The sequence below is a fragment of the Chenopodium quinoa genome, unplaced genomic scaffold (assembly GCF_001683475.1).
Source record: "Chenopodium quinoa cultivar QQ74 unplaced genomic scaffold, ASM168347v1, whole genome shotgun sequence".
NCBI lineage: Eukaryota > Viridiplantae > Streptophyta > Magnoliopsida > Caryophyllales > Amaranthaceae > Chenopodium > Chenopodium quinoa.
The window spans coordinates 85814-107500 of NW_018743297.1; positions in this window are offsets into that span (position 1 = coordinate 85814).

Below are 21687 nucleotides of genomic sequence, written 5' to 3' on the forward strand. Positions count from 1 at the left end.
AAACTTTTGGTGTTGTTGCACTGGGTTGTGGTTGGGAGTCCGGTTTTTGTTTGCTTCAAGATTCCTTCAAGATTTGATCTTTTAATCAAGATTTTTGCATAACCAACCTGGTTTGTGTAGGAGCAATGAGTGACGAAGAAATCCCAGGGATTCCAAGGGGTTTGAACCTTGATCAAGCGCATAACTTGCGGAGGGATCGTCAAATAGAGCGATTGTCACAACAATTGCAAGAAGTATTGGCTAGGCTTGACGAACGTGACAAAACTTCATCTTCAAGGAAGAACAAATCAGTTGCAATTTCTAGTTCAAGTGAAGACGAATATGAAAGGAGAAAAGCAAGTAGATCACGCCATAAAGATTCATCTTCGAGTGATGAACCTAGAAGGCATAGACGGAAGAACAAGGCCAAAGATGATGACCGAAATATAAGGTTAGATTTTCCGGAATTCAATGGTAGTATGCTAGACCCCGAAAAATATTTTGAGTGGGTTAGAAGAGCCGAAACACTCTTTGATTACAAGGAGTATGATGAACGAAAGAGGTGCAAACTTGCTGAATTAAAACTCACAGGTTATGCGAGTTTATGGTATGATAATCTCAAGAAAAAGAGACGCAAGGAGGGACGATCCAAGATCACTACTTGGACACAATTGCAGAAATATATGAAGCGTCAATTTGTGCCCCATGAGTACGTGCAAGAAGTGTATCTCAAGATGCAGACTTTTAAGCAAGGAAATCAATCCGTGGAGGCTTATTTGTGTGAGTTTGAGAAACTATGTTTATTGTGTGATTTAGAAGAAATTCTAGAGCACAAAATAGCACGTTTTATTGCAGGTTTGAACGAAAATGTTCAAGAGAAGATTGAATTGCACGAATACTATTCGTTTGAAGAAGTATGCAAGGCGGCCATTAAGGTTGAAAGACAATTCAAGGCCAAGAAGACCTCAAGTGTGAAACCGTTCACACGCACGTTCACAAAGGCTAGTGACAAGCCTACCTTTGATAGGACTTCTCCTAATCCGTATGCTAAAGATAACAAACCCAGAAACGAAGCTAGCAAGAAGGTGACCGAAGATAGAAAATGTTTCAAATGTGGGAGTGTTGGCCACATAGCAAGCAATTGCTACTCAAAACGCACTATGACGGCTCAAGAATGGGAAGAAGAGAAAGCTAGGTGCGAGGGAAATAGTGACATGGAGGTTGTGGTCGAGAAAGAACGTGATTTTGAAGAAGAGGAGGGTAGTGCCGAAGAGGTTGATGGTGAAACGCAAGGAAAGAGCTTGGTTCTAAGGAGAGCTCTTCACTCTAAACCTATGCCCGTTGAAGAGAATCAAAGAGAGAAAATCTTTTTAACAAGGTGCAAGGTGGAAGATCGATTGTGTGACGTAATAATAGACTCGGGAAGTTGCACAAATGTGGTGTCTACAACTTTGATCAACAAATTAGAGTGGCCTACAACCGATCACCCAAAACCTTACAAGCTACATTGGCTCAATGATGCTAGTGACGTGAAGGTAACGAAACGAGCCCTAATCACCTTTTCAATTGGCAAATATCATGATAAAGTTTTATGTGATGTATGCCCTATGGATGCTTGTCATATCTTATTGGGTAGACCATGGCAATATGATAGATTTGTCAAGTTTAATGGTAGGACAAATGTGTATATAATTCGAAAAGGAAAGGGGGAAAAATCATATGCATTGAAACCACTTGTTGATCATAGAATTAACCCTAGTTCAAAAGGTGCATATTTAATTGGGGAAAAGGAGTTGGAGAAAGAGATCAACAACAACAATATAGTATATATTATGGTGGCTAACAATGTGCAAGTGAATGAAAGTAAAAAAGAAAAGAGGCCCGTGGAATTAGAAGTAGTATTGCAAGAGTATTGTGATGTTTTTCCTAGTGAATTACCACCGGGATTACCACCAATTCGTGGTATTGAACATCAAATTGATCTTATTCCGGGAGCTCCACTACCTAACAAGGCAGCATATAGAAGTAATCCGGAAGAAACAAAGGAAATGCAACGTCAAATAGAGGAATTGATGCAAAGAGGCTACGTGAAAGAGAGTATGAGCCCATGTGCCGTGCCTACATTGTTAGTTCCAAAAAAAGATGGGAGTTGGCGTATGTGCATTGATAGTAGGAGTGTGAACAACATAACCATCAAGTATAGATTTCCTATACCTAGACTTGATGATTTGTTAGACGAATTGCATGGTTCAAAGCTATTTTCCAAGATTGATCTTATGAGTGGCTATCATCAAATACGCATGAGGGAAGGAGATGAATGGAAGACGGCTTTCAAGACTAAAGTGGGGTTGTATGAGTGGTTGGTCATGCCTTTTGGTCTAACCAATGCGCCCAGTACATTTATGAGATTGATGAACGAGGTGTTGAAACCATTTCTTGGAAGGTTCGTAGTTGTTTACTTGGATGACATATTAATTTATTCTGAAAATTTCAATGATCATCTAATGCATTTGAGAAGCGTTTTGGAGGTTCTTAGGGAGAAGAAGTTGTACGCAAAATTGGAAAAATGTTATTTTCTTGTTCCTAGCGTGACGTTTCTAGGGTATGTAGTATCCAAAGATGGTGTGTCCGTGGATCAATCCAAGGTTGAAGCTATCAAGACTTGGCCCGTACCTACCAATGTGAGTGAAGTTAGATCGTTTCATGGTCTAGCGTCGTTTTATAGAAGATTTGTGAAGAATTTTTCCACGATAGTTGCACCTATGACTGAATGCTTGAAGAAAGACAAGGGAAAATTCGAGTGGACCAAGGAAGCCCAACGTGCATTTGATTTGGTCAAAAGGAAGCTATGTGAAGCACCCGTACTTGCATTGCCGGATTTTTCACAACCATTTGAGGTAGAGACCGACGCTAGTGGTGTAGGGATTGGTGCCGTTTTGGTTCAAAAGAAGCGCCCTATTGCCTATTTTAGTGAGAAATTAAACGGTGCTAGATTGAACTATTCTACCTATGACAAGGAGTTCTATGCTATTGTGCGAGCATTGGACCATTGGAGTCACTATTTGCGCCCAAATCACTTTGTGTTGCATAGTGATCACGAAGCTTTGAAGTACATTCATGGTCAACAAAAATTGAACCCTAGACATGCTAAATGGGTAGAGTTTCTACAAGCTTTCAATTTTTCTTCAAAGTATAAGGAGGGGAAAGCAAATGTAGTGGCCGATGCACTATCTAGAAGACACACGTTGCTTGGAGTGTTGAATTGTAAACTACTTGGTTTCGCGTTAATCAAGGAGTACTATAAGGGGGACGTGGATTTCTCTACAATCCTAGAGGAGTGTTCCAAGGGGGCCGTAGGTTCCTATGTTTTACAAGACGGTTTTCTTTTCAAGGGGAATCGTTTGTGCGTGCCTAAGTGTTCTATTAGAGAATTAATAGTAAGAGAAGTGCATGGAGGAGGGATAGCGGGACATTTTGGCATAACGAAAACATTAACTATGCTGCAAGAGCATTTTTATTGGCCTAGAATGCTAGCGGATGTACAATCAATAGTTTCTAGGTGTGCAACATGTCAAAAAGCCAAGGCTACGTTTCATCAAGGCTTATATACGCCCTTGCCCGTGCCAGATTCACCTTGGGAAGACGTGTCTATGGATTTTGTAGTTGGTTTGCCAAGGACTCAAAGAGGAAAGGACTCAATCATGGTTGTAGTGGATCGATTTTCCAAGATGGCTCATTTCATACCTTGTCACAAAGTGGACGATGCTATGAAAGTGGCGGAATTGTATTTCAAGGAAGTGGTGAGACTACATGGGTTGCCGAACAGTATTGTGAGTGATCGTGATACAAAGTTCATGAGTTTCTTTTGGAAATCACTATGGAAGTTGGTGGGAACGAAGCTGTTATTTAGTACATCATATCACCCGCAAACGGACGGACAAACGGAGGTAACAAATCGAACTCTTGGTGTGCTTTTACGTGGACTAGTGAGCAACACACAAAAAGATTGGGATATTAAGCTTGCTCATGCCGAGTTTGCTTACAATAGATCACCTACTTATGCCACAAAACACACACCATTCGAAGTTGTTTATGGTGTCAATCCAAAAATGCCCATTGATTTAATTGAAATTCCAAAAGGGGAAGTGATTCATAAGGATGCCGAGACTAAAATCAAGTACATGATAAAGCTACACGCACAAGTTAGAGCTAGGATTGAACGTGTCAATGAACTCTACAAAGCACGAGCTAACAAGAACAAAAAGCCACAAAGTTTTGAAGTTGGCGACTTGGTGTGGCTACACTTGAGAAAAGAGAGATTTCCTAACAAACGAAAGAATAAATTGATGCCAAGAAGTGAGGGGCCGTTCAAGATTATTGAGAAGATCAATGAGAATGCATATAAGCTTGAATTGCCGGGAGAATATGGTGTAAGCGCAACATTTAATATTGGGGATTTGGTGAAGTATTTGCCAGATGGTGCTATTGAAGATTTGAGGGCAAATTCTTTTGAAGAAGGGGAGGATGATGCGTGCATCAATGTGAACGATGAGCATGTTGAAGAATTATTCCAAGAAAGTCAAGAAAGCATGAATCTATACTTGGAAGCTTCTTCAATAGGTCAAACTTACTATCGGGGGCATCAAGACAAAGCCACGCTTTGTATGGTGGCGTTCTTGGGAGTTCTTGAAGCTTCTTGATAGTTCTTTAAGGTTTCTTTAAAAGCTTTCTTAGGTTTTTGCTTACAAGTTTTTACCTTTCACTTGAAAGGGTTTTTCTTGTTTTAAGCACTTAGGATTTCTAATTGCATTAGGAATTGTTTTAGTCTAGTAGGCGTCAATAATAGCTTGGAGTGCAAGCTTGAGTTAGGATAAAATAGGCAAGTTTTATCTTAAGAGTAGTTAGAGTTTAAGTAGGATTAAATAACTAAATCAAAGTTATCTAAACTTGATTAAGTTATGCAATCCGTGGGTTTTTGTTAGGGGATTAGAATTCTAATTCAAGTGGGATTAGGATAATTGATTGAGTTTATAAATATAGGGTTGTAATCTTCGAATAATATACAAGTTTAATCATACATTCATAATAATATTTCTTATTGCTTTTGTTTAAGTTGGATTACTTAAATTCTTGATTGGTGGATTCCAATTTGCTGTTTTGTTTGTTTTAGTTAAAACAATCACCTAGGTTGATTAATTAGGTGGATTCTTGATTAATTAATCTAAGTTTCTTGCTTAATTCTTGGTGAATTTTCTGTATAGAATTAGGTTAGATTCATATCTTTGTGAGGCTTAGTTTTCGGACTAAAAATCACATCAGTAAGGGAGACCAGACGGCTTTGGAGAGATCCCCTCCACGCGCCCCTTCAACCCCTGCTGATTCTTTCTTGGAAGAGTGTGACCAAGGCGGCGACGAGGCCGCCTCTGCCCCCATGGACCAAAGCTCTGCCTCTACCTCCGAGAGCAGCGATGACTTGCCCCCTCTTCCGGATAGCGAGGAGGAAGAAAGGAAAAAGTGGAATGAGAAGGACGATCCCTTCAGCATCCACGTCTCCTCCAAGGACCGAATCCAGATGGGGGAGAGCTTAGAGAACTTTAAGAAAATGCACCCGCTTGGAGACGGGTATAAGATTCGGGTGCCGCCTGAGCTGGGCACCATCGCTTGGGGGGATAATCAAGAGAACGCCAACAGCTATTTTGGCTGTTATGAGGCGGCGTTCAAAGCCGGCCTTCGCTTCCCCCTTCACCAGGCGGTGAAGGCAATTTTGAGAGGCAACGGCCTTGGGGTTTGGCAACTTACCCCCAACTCCTGGACCAACATTCTGGGGTATGTTGCCGCCTGCGAGTTCCAAGGGCTTAACCCCGGCTGGGAGGCCTTTGCAAGCATGCATTATCTCAGCAGAAGCCCAGGCAGCTGGAGGGCGTGGTATACTCTAACCACACAGCCCCAATACATGATGACCTTGGACAAGGTCTCCAAGTTCGATGGCTGGAAGCACAGGTTCTACCTGATGTCAGCCCCAACCAGACGAGAAAATAATGAATTCCGTTTGTATAATAAGAAGCCCGACTTGTTGGGCAGGAAGTGCGCTCTTCCCCGGATCCCAGAGGAAGACTTTGACAAAATAATCGAGGCAGACTTTTTCGGCCTCACAGACGCAACTCTGTCAACCGAGGAAACAATAAAATTCCCTAAGAATTGGATTCCCAAGAGCGCCTGGTTCAGGGATGAATGTTTCCTAGCCGCCTGCGGGCTAGGGCACATGTTTAATAAACGTATGCACCTGGGTTCACACCGTCTGTAGTATTTTTCTATCGGAATTGATTTATGATTCTGATCAATTTCTATCGGAAGCGCTAAAAATGTTGCAGTCGGAGAAAACTCCCAAGCGGTCTTCTGCGACCATCCGCAAATATCTTGCGGAGAAAGTTGCGGCCGAGCTCAGGGCCAAGGTATTGAGCGCCTGACCCTTTCTTAACTTTATTTTATAAACTGTCTTGCCCGGATACTAACCTTTACTTGTGTATTTTCACAAGGGGGAGAAGTTGGGAAATCGTTTGAGAAGAATCTCAAACGGGCTAGAGAGGAGGCCCCAGCCATTCTCAATAAAATAAAAAAGTCAGCCTCTGCATCAACTCCTGGCGCCTCAGCCGGGGCTAAGACGATGCGGGTTGCGGGGCGACTCGAGAAGGTAGGCGGCAACGTGGGCCTTGATCTTGTCAACCCCTTATTAGCAGCCGCGGGGTTCACCACGCCTGCAAGCGTTTCCCGCTTGGCCGACTCTAAAGGTAAGAACCCTTTTGAATCCCCGCTTGAGCTGGGGTGGCCTTTACGGGTGAAATCCCACTCCCAACAGACGTCATCCTCAGACGGTCGGCAACAGATAGGTGCTGCCTTAGTTTCGCACTCATCACGTGTTGATTGTGGTGCATATCAATCTCCCCGCTGGCCAGACGTCCAGAAGCACGCCAAGGCCATGCTGGATGCCGTCCGGAAGAGGGATAAGGACAATATCCCTGGGATAGAGACGTTCAATCTTGAACGCATTCTATCCCTTCTGGCTGAGGTAAGAAACTTGTCAATTCAATGTTATTTTTTCCAAGTAATTATCCCGCCTGTAATTCTTATACCGCCTGCTTTTGCAGGCCATGCTGCGAGTGGACGGGCTCAAACGTCCTTATTCCCGCAAACGGGAAGAGGTAAAAAGGGCCAAGAAGTCCGCCATAGACGCTGATAATATTGCTTTACACTCGACTATCGTAAATGAACTTGAAACTAAAGCAATAATTATGACACAGGCGTCTAAAATCCAACAGCTGGAGCTAGATCTGAAGGCGGCCGACCAGTGGGCAACGGATGCTGAGACGGCCAAGAAGGGGGCGGAGGAGGCCTAGAAGAAGGCAGACGAGAGCACCAAGCAGGCTGATGAGGCGCTCAAGAAGGCCAAGGCGGACCTTGGCAAACTGAAAGCCAAGGTTGAGAGGCTGGAGAAGGATGCTGCTCAAGCTCAGAAAAACTTTGCAACAACCCTGGAGGCGGAGCAAAACCGCCTTGTTGCTGAGAGTGATGCTGACAACGACGCCCGTATGAAGATTGCTTGGGCTGCCTTGTACCCAGAAGCTGATTATAGCATCTAGGCAATGGCACACAGCTATGCCGAGTACGCGGTGTACTTTAGAGAGCAAGGTGAGCCAGAGCCTGCCTCCTTTGAAGCCTGGCTCAACAATAGTGAGCCAACCGCGCCTGAGCTTCCTAGTCCCGGCGAAGCGCACCACATTCCCTAAGATGATGAGGAGAAGGGGAACCAGGAGGCTCCGTCTGCAAGCCAGAAGTGACCCCTCAGCGGCAGTATGCCAGTCTTTGCTTTTTCAATTCCTTTTTATTCAGCGGTTGTATGCCAAAACTTGCTTTTTCTGGCCTGCGTGCCGAGTATTTGTGTTTTTACCGGCTATGGAGCCGGGTTAATTAACAATTTCTTTCTCCCAGACGGGGTCCGGTTAACATTTGATCCATTACAACCGTTTGGTTGGATGGACTTTTATGAATTGCACCGACTAGGTCGGTTTTGATCATTTAGCATTTGATTTTTTTTTTTTTTGCAAATTTTAATTTTTGCCTAACTTATCGAAAGCATGCGACGATTTCTTGCCTAACTAATCAGTAGTCCGACTGTCCTTGCCCCTGGACGGCTGTGTGATTGGTTTCAATTGGAGCTGGTTGATTGACTTGAAAACGTCTAATGCTGCAAAGAGCATGATATGTTTGTAAGTCAATCAATCACAGTAGTGATTGCCCCAAACCAAGTGCACAGCCGTACACCAACAGGCGTTTCAGTCACTACACAGACGGCTTATGCCCGTCTTGGTAGAGATTTCATAGCCATTGAACTCTTGCCCCAATTGGTTTGTCTAATGCACCATCTACATTTATGCGCCTTATGAATCAGGTTATGCAACCTTTCATGGGTAAATTTGTTGTAGTTTATTTTGATGATATTTTGGTGTATAGTAGGGAGGAAGAAGAGCATTCTATGCACTTGCAACAGGTTTTTGAAGCCCTTGAACGTGAGAAATTGTATGGTAACTTAGAGAAGTGTCATTTCTTCACTTCCCAAGTTATTTTTCTTGGCTTTAAAGTCTCATCACAAGGCATTGAAGTTGATGAAAAGAAAGTTGCTGCAATTCGTGAGTGGCCCACGCCACAAACCATGCAACAAGTTCGAAGCTTTCATGGACTTGCTTCTTTCTATAGAAGATTTGTGCGGAATTTTAGTACCCTCATGGCACCTATCACGGAGCTAACTAAAAATCAGAAGTTAGTTTGGAATGATAAGGCTCAAAAGGCCTTTGATGAGATAAAACATCAACTTACTAGTGCACCTATTCTTTCTTTGCCTAACTTTGATGAAGTTTTTGAAGTTGAATGTGATGCTAGTGGAGTTGGTATTAGTGCTGTCTTGTCACAAGTTGGGCGTCCTCTTGCCTACTTTAGTGAAAAACTCAATGAAGCACAACGGAAGTATAGCACCTATGATAAGGAGTTCTTTGCTCTTGTTCGTGCTTTGGACCATTGGAGACATTACCTCATTTCCAAGGAGTTCATCCTTCATTCAGATCATGAAGCCCTCAAATATCTTCAAAGCCAACAAAAACTCCAACCTCGCCATGCCAAATGGGTGGAGTATTTGCAAGCTTTTCATTTTGTGATCAAGCATAGGAGAGGCGCCATGAACAAAGGAGCTGATGCGCTTTCAAGGAGATACACACTCTTGAATTCTTTCAAAGCAAGGGTGATTAGCGTTGAAGATGTGAAAGCAAGTTACAAAAATGATCATGACTTTGGTGATTTATTTTTAAAATGTTCTAATCATGCTTACAAAGATTATTACATTTTAGATGGCTATTTGTTCAAAGGAAACAGGTTGTGCATTCCAAGATCAAGCCTAAGAGAATCTCTTATCAAAGAGTTTCATGAAGGAGGAATGGCGGGACACTTTGGCATAGAGAAAACTACTCTTCTTGTCCAAGAATACTTTCATTGGCCTAGGTTGGTCCGTGATGTGGAGTTCATTGTGAAGAGATGTGTGATATGTCAAAAGGCCAAGAGTCATAGTCTACCACAAGGCTATCTTTTGCCCTTACCTATTCCACAAGCACCATGGGAGGATATTAGTCTTGATTTCGTTGTGGGACTTCCTATCACCCAACGAAAGAAAGATTCTATAATGGTTGTTGTGGATCTATTTTCTAAAATGGCTCATTTTATTGCTTGTCATTCAACTTATGATGCTACTCATGTTGCTAACTTGTTTTTCAACGAGATTGTTCGTTTGCATGGTGTACCTAAATCCATGGTGAGTGATCGTGATCCAAAATTTCTAAGTCATTTTTGGCTTACATTATGGAGGAAGATGGGCACGAAATTGAACTTTAGCACTTCAAGTCATCCTCAAACAGATGGTCAAACCGAAGTGACTAATAGAACTTTGGGATCCTTGCTGCGGTCTTTGGCTACTAAACGTCCCAAGCAATGGTAAGAGATGATTCCTCATGCGGAGTTTGCTTACAATCGTGTGCCTAGCAAGACAACAGGTTTGAGTCCTTTTGAAGTGGTGTATGGATTCAATCCATGCACTCCTATTGATCTCACTCCCATTCCCTCACCAAACAAGTTCAGCAATGATGCCGAGGTGCGCGCAAAAGAAATCAAGTCTATGCATGAGCAAGTTCGTTCCAAAATTGAACAAGCTAATGCAAAGACAAAGGCATACTATGACAAGAAAAGAAAGGAGGTCCGTTTTCAGCCCGGTGACTTAGTTTGGATTCATCTTCGAAAGGAAAGATTTCCTTCCAAAAGGCGGTCCAAGGTTAGTCCTCGTAGTGATGGTCCATTTGCTATTGTTGAAAAAGTGAATGATAATGCTTACAAAGTTGAGTTGCCCGGAGATTATGGTGTTTCTAGCACCTTTAATGTGGCTGATTTATCACCTTACTATGATGAGTTTGAGGAGTTGCCGAGTTTGAGGGCAAACTCTTTTCAAGAAGGGGGGAATGTTGTAGCCAAGCCTAACAACTTGGTTATGGACATTTCTTTGGTTCAAGACGTAGCATCATGTATTGGTGCTATGCATTCTATCCTTGGGCAGCAAGATATTCAACCCCTTGAATTTCTTGTTGTTCTTATTAACTAGTTTATTTTAGTTCTTTTTATGCTTTGAATAAATTGTAAACTTTAGTCATTTTAAGTTTGCAAATTAGTTATATTTTTTTCTTAGTTCTTTTTATCTGATTTTAGTTCGAAAACTATTGTCACATTCACACAAAAGTACAAGTACAAAGATACATCAATATGGCAGCCATTTAAGCTTGGAATCCGAAATTCTTTTACAAGGAATTTCAAAGCTTTGACTTGGGAGTTACAATCAGTTTTCAAAGAGGAATTACAAGCCATTACAAGCCTTAACTTCAGCCTTCAAGTGGCCGTTGATATCAGTCAACATTGGAGCATCTTAAGCCTTAATTTCAGCCTTCAATTGGCTGTTTAATTCAGTCAGCTTTTGGAGCAACTAAAGGGCGTCCAAGTACACCCTTGTCCACATACATTCAAGCTAATTTCAAGGCTTGAACCAAGGAGGAGTTACACTTCTTTGCTGTTTGAATTTGGGCGTGAAAATTGGAGGAAATACATCTCCAACTTGCTGCTTGGATGGGCGTGAATTAAGGGGAGTTACACTCTCTTAATTCTGATTTTATTTCAGCCTTAATTTGGAGGTTATAAGCCACCATTTTCTCTTTGATGTATCTTGTTAAATAAGGCTTCTTTTATTAATGTATCTAGACAACAAAAGCTGATTTGTACTTAGCTTTAGCTTAGGCGTGTAACAAGTGAGCTGAACAGCCACTTAAGTTAGCTTGTACTTAAGGATGCTTGTTTACTATAAATAGCAAGCAAATGTGAATGAAAAATCAGATTATTCAAACAAAAAAACTTGTCTTACATTCGTTTCTTGGATTAGAAACAAAAACCTGAAATTCTTGGATTTGGAATTTCGTTTCCTTTGCTTAGTTAGCTAGTTTAGGTTACTAGTTGGCTTGTGATCTTAGGAATCCAAAACGTTTCTTAGTGGTGTGACTTTATCTAAGAAGCCTTTGGTTCTTTAGCCTTATCTATCCCTTGGTTTATCCCTTGTGTATTTCGAGTGTTACTCCAAATATACAACATTTGGCGCTAGAAGGAGGGGGAACTAGCAAACAAATACCCAAACACATACCCCAAACACATACCCAAACACAAACCATGTCCGACATCCCACCCCCTAATTGGCAAGAATATGTCAATAAGGTTGCACAAGAGAAAGAAGATATGGAGCAACGAATGCAATATTTGCAAGGTCAGTTAAAAGATCTTTCTACTAAGTTGCGCCATCAAAAAGAGGGTTCACCCAATCATAGTGATGAAGAAGTGAGTGATCTAATTTCAATCACAATGATAGACCTTTTCATGAAAGAGAAAGGTCACGGCCTAATAATGACATTAAGGCTGACATCCCGGAGTATGATGGCAAACTCGATGCTGATGAGTTTGTAGAATGGCTTAGAACGGTGGAGAGAGTGTTTGATTACAAGCAAACACCGGAAGAAAAAAAGGTGAAGATTGTAGCCTTGAAGTTAAGAAAATATGCCTCAACTTGGTGGGCTAGTGTGTGTGCCAAAAGGGAAAGGCAAGACAAAGAGAAAGTGAGATCGTGGACCAAGATGAAAAAGATGCTGAAACAAAAGTTTCTTCCCACATACTATGTGCAAGAAAACTTTTCCAAGTTCCACAACCTCAAACAAGGTACAAAATCAGTAGAAGAATATGCTAGGGAATTTGAAGGATTTGTCATGAAATGTGGAGTAGAGGAAGATGAACCTCAAACATTGGTGCGCTTTTTGGGAGGACTTGACCCAAAAATAGCCAATGTGGCCGAACTACACCCTTACACCACCCTTGAAGAGCTCATTATCTTAGCACGTTGAGCAGCAACAAAAAGCAAGAGGCAAAAGTGAATCATCACGTTTTGCATCTCAAACCTCATTTCCCCAAAAAAAGCAAACATCAAATTTCCCACCTTTCAAACCCACATCCAATCAGCCTACTTCTAAACCACCTTCACAAAACACCCAAAATTCCAACCCAAAACCAGCCCCAAGAAGATGTTTTCGGTGTCAAGGCCTTGGACATTTGGCTAGTGATTGTCCAAATAAAAGGATTGTCACTTTGATTGAGCATGAAGAGGAGGACGAATTAGAAATTGAAGTGGACAGCAACCTTGAGGAGCATGATGATTATGCGTGTCTTGGACCCGATGAAGGAGAATGCTTGGTGGTTCGACGTACACTAAGCAATATGATTGGCAAAGCAGGGAGTTTGCAACGTGAGGCAATCTTTCACACTCGTTGCACCATTGGTAGTAAGGTATGTACCTTGATTATTGATGGAGGTAGTTGTACCAATGTAGCTTCACAAGTAATGATAGACAAACTGAAAATAAAAACCGTCCCTCACCCTAAACCTTATGTGATTCAATGGCTAAATCATGGTAAAGGGATTCAAGTAACACAACAAGCCTTGTTATCATTTAGCATTGGTAAAACTTATGAGGAAGAATTATGGTGTGATGTTATACCTATGGATGCATGTCATATTTTACTTGGTAGACCTTGGCTATTTGATAGGCGTGTGATGCATGATGGGTATAAAAACACATATTCCTTCACTAAGGATGGACAGAAAATACTCCTTACCCCTCTAAACCTAAAAAACGGCCACCCCATATCCACACCCCCCACTTCCCTTACCACTCTCATAAAGTCAGAATTGCATGAGTATAAAGCTCACAAACAATTCATTTTAAGCCAACTTGATACCCCTTCCCAACCGACACAAAAAGAACCACACCCACTCCTCACCCCTCTTCTCAAAACCTTTTCCCATGTTTTCCCCGAAGACATTCCCCATGGCCTACCCCTAAAACGTGACATACAACACAAAATTGATCTTGTTCCCGGATCAATGCTCCCAAACAAACCAGCCTATAGAACCACTCCAAAAGAAACCGAAGAGATTAGGAGGCAAGTGGAAGAATTACTGTCCAAGGGTCTTATTCGTAAGTCTCTTAGTCCATGTGCTTGTCCTACTTTGATTGTGCCTAAGAAGAATGGAGAATGGAGAATGTGTGTTGATAGTAGGTCAATCAATAAAATCACTATCAAGAACCGGTTTCCTATTCCAAGGTTGAATGATTTACTTGATGATTTGCATGGTTCTAAAGTGTTCTCTAAAATTGATTTGAGAAGTGGCTATCATCAAATTCGAATTTTCGAAGGAGATGAATGGAAAACCGCTTTCAAGACAAAGGAGGGCCTCTATGAGTGGCTTGTGATGCCATTTGGTTTGTCTAATGCACCATCTACATTTATGCGCCTTATGAATCAGGTTATGCAACCTTTCATGGGTAAATTTGTTGTAGTTTATTTTGATGATATTTTGGTGTATAGTAGGGAGGAAGAAGAGCATTCTATGCACTTGCAACAGGTTTTTGAAGCCCTTGAACGTGAGAAATTGTATGGTAACTTAGAGAAGTGTCATTTCTTCACTTCCCAAGTTATTTTTCTTGGCTTTAAAGTCTCATCACAAGGCATTGAAGTTGATGAAAAGAAAGTTGCTGCAATTCGTGAGTGGCCCACGCCACAAACCATGCAACAAGTTCGAAGCTTTCATGGACTTGCTTCTTTCTATAGAAGATTTGTGCGGAATTTTAGTACCCTCATGGCACCTATCACGGAGCTAACTAAAAATCAGAAGTTAGTTTGGAATGATAAGGCTCAAAAGGCCTTTGATGAGATAAAACATCAACTTACTAGTGCACCTATTCTTTCTTTGCCTAACTTTGATGAAGTTTTTGAAGTTGAATGTGATGCTAGTGGAGTTGGTATTGGTGCTGTCTTGTCACAAGTTGGGCGTCCTCTTGCCTACTTTAGTGAAAAACTCAATGAAGCACAACGGAAGTATAGCACCTATGATAAGGAGTTCTTTGCTCTTGTTCGTGCTTTGGACCATTGGAGACATTACCTCATTTCCAAGGAGTTCATCCTTCATTCAGATCATGAAGCCCTCAAATATCTTCAAAGCCAACAAAAACTCCAACCTCGCCATGCCAAATGGGTGGAGTATTTGCAAGCTTTTCATTTTGTGATCAAGCATAGGAGAGGCGCCATGAACAAAGGAGCTGATGCGCTTTCAAGGAGATACACACTCTTGAATTCTTTCAAAGCAAGGGTGATTAGCGTTGAAGATGTGAAAGCAAGTTACAAAAATGATCATGACTTTGGTGATTTATTTTTAAAATGTTCTAATCATGCTTACAAAGATTATTACATTTTAGATGGCTATTTGTTCAAAGGAAACAGGTTGTGCATTCCAAGATCAAGCCTAAGAGAATCTCTTATCAAAGAGTTTCATGAAGGAGGAATGGCGGGACACTTTGGCATAGAGAAAACTACTCTTCTTGTCCAAGAATACTTTCATTGGCCTAGGTTGGTCCGTGATGTGGAGTTCATTGTGAAGAGATGTGTGATATGTCAAAAGGCCAAGAGTCATAGTCTACCACAAGGCTATCTTTTGCCCTTACCTATTCCACAAGCACCATGGGAGGATATTAGTCTTGATTTCGTTGTGGGACTTCCTATCACCCAACGAAAGAAAGATTCTATAATGGTTGTTGTGGATCGATTTTCTAAAATGGCTCATTTTATTGCTTGTCATTCAACTTATGATGCTACTCATGTTGCTAACTTGTTTTTCAACGAGATTGTTCGTTTGCATGGTGTACCTAAATCCATGGTGAGTGATCGTGATCCAAAATTTCTAAGTCATTTTTGGCTTACATTATGGAGGAAGATGGGCACGAAATTGAACTTTAGCACTTCAAGTCATCCTCAAACAGATGGTCAAACCGAAGTGACTAATAGAACTTTGGGATCCTTGCTGCGGTCTTTGGCTACTAAACGTCCCAAGCAATGGGAAGAGATGATTCCTCATGCGGAGTTTGCTTACAATCGTGTGCCTAGCAAGACAACAGGTTTGAGTCCTTTTGAAGTGGTGTATGGATTCAATCCATGCACTCCTATTGATCTCACTCCCATTCCCTCACCAAACAAGTTCAGCAATGATGCCGAGGTGCGCGCAAAAGAAATCAAGTCTATGCATGAGCAAGTTCGTTCCAAAATTGAACAAGCTAATGCAAAGACAAAGGCATACTATGACAAGAAAAGAAAGGAGGTCCGTTTTCAGCCCGGTGACTTAGTTTGGATTCATCTTCGAAAGGAAAGATTTCCTTCCAAAAGGCGGTCCAAGGTTAGTCCTCGTAGTGATGGTCCATTTGCTATTGTTGAAAAAGTGAATGATAATGCTTACAAAGTTGAGTTGCCCGGAGATTATGGTGTTTCTAGCACCTTTAATGTGGCTGATTTATCACCTTACTATGATGAGTTTGAGGAGTTGCCGAGTATGAGGGCAAACTCTTTTCAAGAAGGGGGGAATGTTGTAGCCAAGCCTAACAACTTGGTTATGGACATTTCTTTGGTTCAAGACGTAGCATCATGTATTGGTGCTATGCATTCTATCCTTGGGCAGCAAGATATTCAACCCCTTGAATTTCTTGTTGTTCTTATTAACTAGTTTATTTTAGTTCTTTTTATGCTTTGAATAAATTGTAAACTTTAGTCATTTTAAGTTTGCAAATTAGTTATATTTTTTTCTTAGTTCTTTTTATCTGATTTTAGTTCGAAAACTATTGTCACATTCACACAAAAGTACAAGTACAAAGATACATCAATATGGCAGCCATTTAAGCTTGGAATCCGAAATTCTTTTACAAGGAATTTCAAAGCTTTGACTTGGGAGTTACAATCAGTTTTCAAAGAGGAATTACAAGCCATTACAAGCCTTAACTTCAGCCTTCAAGTGGCCGTTGATATCAGTCAACATTGGAGCATCTTAAGCCTTAATTTCAGCCTTCAATTGGCTGTTTAATTCAGTCAGCTTTTGGAGCAACTAAAGGGCGTCCAAGTACACCCTTGTCCACATACATTCAAGCTAATTTCAAGGCTTGAACCAAGGAGGAGTTACACTTCTTTGCTGTTTGAATTTGGGCGTGAAAATTGGAGGAAATACATCTCCAACTTGCTGCTTGGATGGGCGTGAATTAAGGGGAGTTACACTCTCTTAATTCTGATTTTATTTCAGCCTTAATTTGGAGGTTATAAGCCACCATTTTCTCTTTGATGTATCTTGTTAAATAAGGCTTCTTTTATTAATGTATCTAGACAACAAAAGCTGATTTGTACTTAGCTTTAGCTTAGGCGTGTAACAAGTGAGCTGAACAGCCACTTAAGTTAGCTTGTACTTAAGGATGCTTGTTTACTATAAATAGCAAGCAAATGTGAATGAAAAATCAGATTATTCAAACAAAAAAACTTGTCTTACATTCGTTTCTTGGATTAGAAACAAAAACCTGAAATTCTTGGATTTGGAATTTCGTTTCCTTTGCTTAGTTAGCTAGTTTAGGTTACTAGTTGGCTTGTGATCTTAGGAATCCAAAACGTTTCTTAGTGGTGTGACTTTATCTAAGAAGCCTTTGGTTCTTTAGCCTTATCTATCCCTTGGTTTATCCCTTGTGTATTTCGAGTGTTACTCCAAATATACAACAAGTAGCCTCGTAGCTTCCCTCATACTGGCTAACAACCAATTGAGAATCAGAGTAGGCGTCAATTTTCATGGCCCCTGCCGCCTTACACATGCGAATGCCGGCTAGCAGGGCTTCATATTCCGCCTCATTGTTAGAGGCCTGAAATTTAAAGCGTAGTGCATACTCAAATCTGTCTCCTTCAGGAGACTCATAAATTACACCTGCACCACAACCGTTCTTTGTAGAGCTCCCGTCTACGTACACTTTCCAAACCTGATCAAGATTATCCGGAGCCACCGCACGAGTCATTTCCACAATGAAGTCGGCAAACGCCTGACCTTTCACTGCCTTTCTTGGTTCGTAAGTGATTTCAAGGCTCTGCATTTCAATAGCCCATTTCAACATTCTCCCGGATGAGTCCAAGGTAGACATTGGCCGCTTGAGTGGCTGGTCCGTGTAAATCACCACCGGATGTGCCAAAAAGTAAGGCTTCAATTTTTTGAATGCCATATACAAAGTGAGGCCAAATTTTTCAACCATGGGGTACCGAAGTTCAGCATTTTTAAGAACATGCCTAATGAAGTAAATCGGGTGCTGCACGCCGTCTCGCTCTGCAAGGAGAACGGCACTGAGGGCATGGTCTGAGACGGTTAAATACATGTACAACGTCTCCCTAGGCAAAGGACTGACCAACCTAGGCAAAGAATGTAAATGCTCCTTCAACCTCTGGAACGCCGCGTCAGCATCATCCCCCCATTCAAATCTGGTCTTCTTCCTGATTGCTTGGAAGAAGTAGAGGCATTTGTCACCTGACCGGTTGAGGAACCTCCCCAGGGCGGCCAGACAACCGGTGAGTCTCTGAACTTCCTTAACAGAGCGGGGTGACTTCATGTCAATCATCGCCTGTATCTTTTCGGGGTTAGCCTCTATCCCCCTTTGATCAATCAGGAATCCGAGAAACTTCCCAGACTCAACACCAAAGACGCATTTCTTAGGATTTAACATAACCTTATGCCGCCTGAGGGTGGTGAATGTTTCTCGGAGATCAGCAAGGTGATCCGTCTGTAGCTTGGATTTGACTATCATGTCATCAATGTACGCCTCCACATTCCTCCCAATCTGATTAATGAAGACCGTATTAATAATCCGATGGAAAGTGGCAGGCGCATTTTTCAAGCCAAACGACATCACAGTATAACAGAATAGCCCCTGATCAGTGACGAAGGCCGTCTTCTCTTGATCTTTCTTCCACAGGGGTATCTGATGGAATCCGGAGTAGGCATCCATAAAGCTCATCAAGGCGTGACCGGCTGTAGAATCGACCAGATTGTCGATCTTTGGAAGCGAATAACTATCCTTTGGACACGCCTTGTTGAGGTCTGTATAATCAAAACACATGCGCCAGGTCCCATTCGGTTTCTTCACAAGGACCACATTGGCCACCCAGTCAGGGAAATTACAAGGCCGAATGAGTCTGGCGTCTAGCAGCTTTTTGACTTCGGCAGCTGCCGCCTTACTTCTTTCCTCGCCGTGGTTTCTTTTCTTTTGCCAGATGGGCTTCTTTTTGGGGTCCACGGCGAGTTTGTGGACAACAAGATCCGGGCTGACGCCTGGCATCTCTTCCACTTCAAAGGCAAAAATGTCTTTGAATTCTTTCAGCAGAAGGTGCAAGCTTGCACCCAAGGTAGCATGAGCAACCGTCCCAACCTTAATAGTGCGTTCTGGACGGCTGTCGTCCAGTACGAGATCAATGCTTTCGCCAGCCGGTTGGGGACGGAGCTCATCTGACCGTTCACCGATCAGTGATTGCTATTTTTTTCTCTTTTTCACCTCCACCAGCAGAGGAGCCTTTCTTTTCTTTCCGGCTGCTGATGGGGCAGGAGCTGGGTCGGCCTCCTTGACGTTGTTAAGGTCTATTGGTTCCTGACCGCCTGGGGCAACGGTATCTTGGACGGTTGAGAGATAACATTCTCGGGCCGTCTTCTGATCCCCATTCAAGGAACCAACAGAGCCTTCATCCCTCTCATACTTGATGAGCATGAGGGAAGGGATGATTACTGCCTTGGCTACATTGAGGGTTGGCCTGCCAAGAATGATGTTATAGGCGGTCAACTCCTCAACGACCAAGAATCTGACGACAATATGTCGTCCCTGGCCTTTCTCTCCCAGCCGGATGGGTAAATCAATTCTCCCGGCTGGGTAGACCATCCTACCCCCAAAACCAACCAAGGGGTGGGTGACTGGATGCATGCTGCTGACGTTGTATTTCAGCTTTTGCAAGCACCGGAGACTGATGATGTTTGATGAGCTGCCGGTGTCTATAAGGATCCGTCCAACCAGCTGATTGGCAACCTTACATTCAATGACCACCGGGTCATCATGCGGGCGGCGAACGCTGCCCCTATCCTTCTCAGTGATCAAGACGTTTGGGAAGGAGGAGCTAGCTTCCGCCTGCTCATCATCATCTTTGTCCATCTTTCGAAGAAGGCCCTTGGTGCCCCGGATGGTAGGGCAACCACATGAGAACCCGCCTGCTATAGTGTAGACCGGCTCCTTATCGGTATCCGAGCTACTAGCAGGCTGGGGGTAGTCTTGGAGGATTGACCCTTGTTTTTCTTTTTTGCCCCGGCTAGGGACTTAGAAATGTAGGACTTCAACAGCCCTTTGTCAGCCAGACGGTCCAACGCACGCTGAAGACTGAAGCAGTCGTTGGTGTCATGGCCGACCTCCTCATGGAACTGACAGAATTTATTCTTGTTCCGTGGCTGGACAAAACTCTTCATAGGATTCGGCTTCTCAATGGAGAGCCGGTCCTTTACCTCCATGAAGATGGAGTTGCAGTCTTTATTAAACTCGTACTTGGGGACGTACGGTTTAAATTCTTTCTTTTTCTTCTGGGATGGTAGGTCAGCGTCAGTAACCGCCCAGACTTCTTTTCTTTTCTTGCTCTCTTCTTTGTTTTTAGCCGGCTGAGCTGACCGGCTGTCTTTCTGTTTGTCAGACTTCTTGGAGTCTGACTGGCTACCAGGCGAGCAGAGGTCGATAGCTTGAATGTAGCTTTCCGCCTCCCTCAGGGCCGCCTGTAGGGTGAAAGCCCCTTTTCTGACTAGGTCGAACTTAAAGGGCTACCCGTCTCTCAGACCTTTAAAAAAGTCTGTAAAAGCTACCTCATCAGACAGTCCCTGAATCTGAATTCTGATCATGTTGAACCGCCTGACATATGAGCGCAGCCCTTCTCTCTCTCCCTGCTTAACAGTGCTCAAATCAAGGCTTGTTTTCTTAGCAGGGATGTTCATTGAGAAGTTGGAAGCAAACAGGAAGGCAAGCTTCCTGAAGCTGTCTATAGACCCGGCTGGCAGGTTGCCAAACCATTGTTGGGCAATGCCCTTCAATGTAGCTGGAAAGCATCGACACCAAGTAGCATCATCCAACCCCTGCAGATACATGAGGTTGGTGTAAGCCATGAGGTGGTCTTCCGGATTGGTGGTACCATCATAGGTACCAACCAACATATTCTTAACCTTGGCCGGCTGAGCCTCCTCGGTTATCTCCCGAGTGAACGTAGGAGGTTGTTCACCCAGGCGCAACAGGCGAAGCTGCCAGTCCAATGGCTGGACATTTGGATATGCCGCCTGACCCCCAAAGAAGGTCGGTTGCATGAAGTGAGGAGGATACTGTCCGTAAGCCTGAGTAGACACATACGGTACATTTCCAATCATATGAGGCCCAGAATGGACGGTATTATCGCCTGTCTGACTCTCATGCAAGGAGGGTGCACTCCCTGCAGAAAAATTGTTGAAGTTGTCTAGAAAGTTCGACGTTGAAGCTGACTCAGACAGCGATTGATTTCTCTTCCTGTTGATGATCTCCCGGGCATCGAGAGTTGTTTTTTTACTTCTCATCGGCTGATGAGGCCGGCGAGGGTTATTTGTGTTCCCCCCAGGAAGGAGAATTTTCGACCAACGATGGTCCCAGCTGCCTTCTCCTTTGGGTGAGAAGTGGGCTGCCGGTTTCCAACTGACTTCCCCTTCTCTTGAGGAGTCTTCTTCGCCGACTGACCTTTACATGGGCCAGCCTGGCTTTTGGTGATCAGCTTTGTAATTTCACCCTTGAAACTCGTCATGAACCTCATGAGTTAGTCTCGGGTGACAGGGGCCGATCCAGCTGCCGTTTGGGTTGTCCTTTCCGGCTGCCCAGTAGGTCTGCTCGGACCCGCCTGGGAGGCGCCCCGCTCCAGAGTCTCTCTGGGCCGGATGCGCTTGACTCTGAGGGAGCCGTCCTCGGCTGTAGAGGTTTCGACCTGAGGATCCTCATCCTCCTCATGGTCTGTAAAGACTTCTGGGTCTTCGCCCAGACGGTTAGGGGGTGGTACAGACTCTTGAACCATCTTCGAGGTACTCTCCCCACAGACGCCGCCAAATGTTTTTGGTGTTTTTGTCCCTCGGGAGAGTTACAACACGAAAACTGATCCGGGGTGA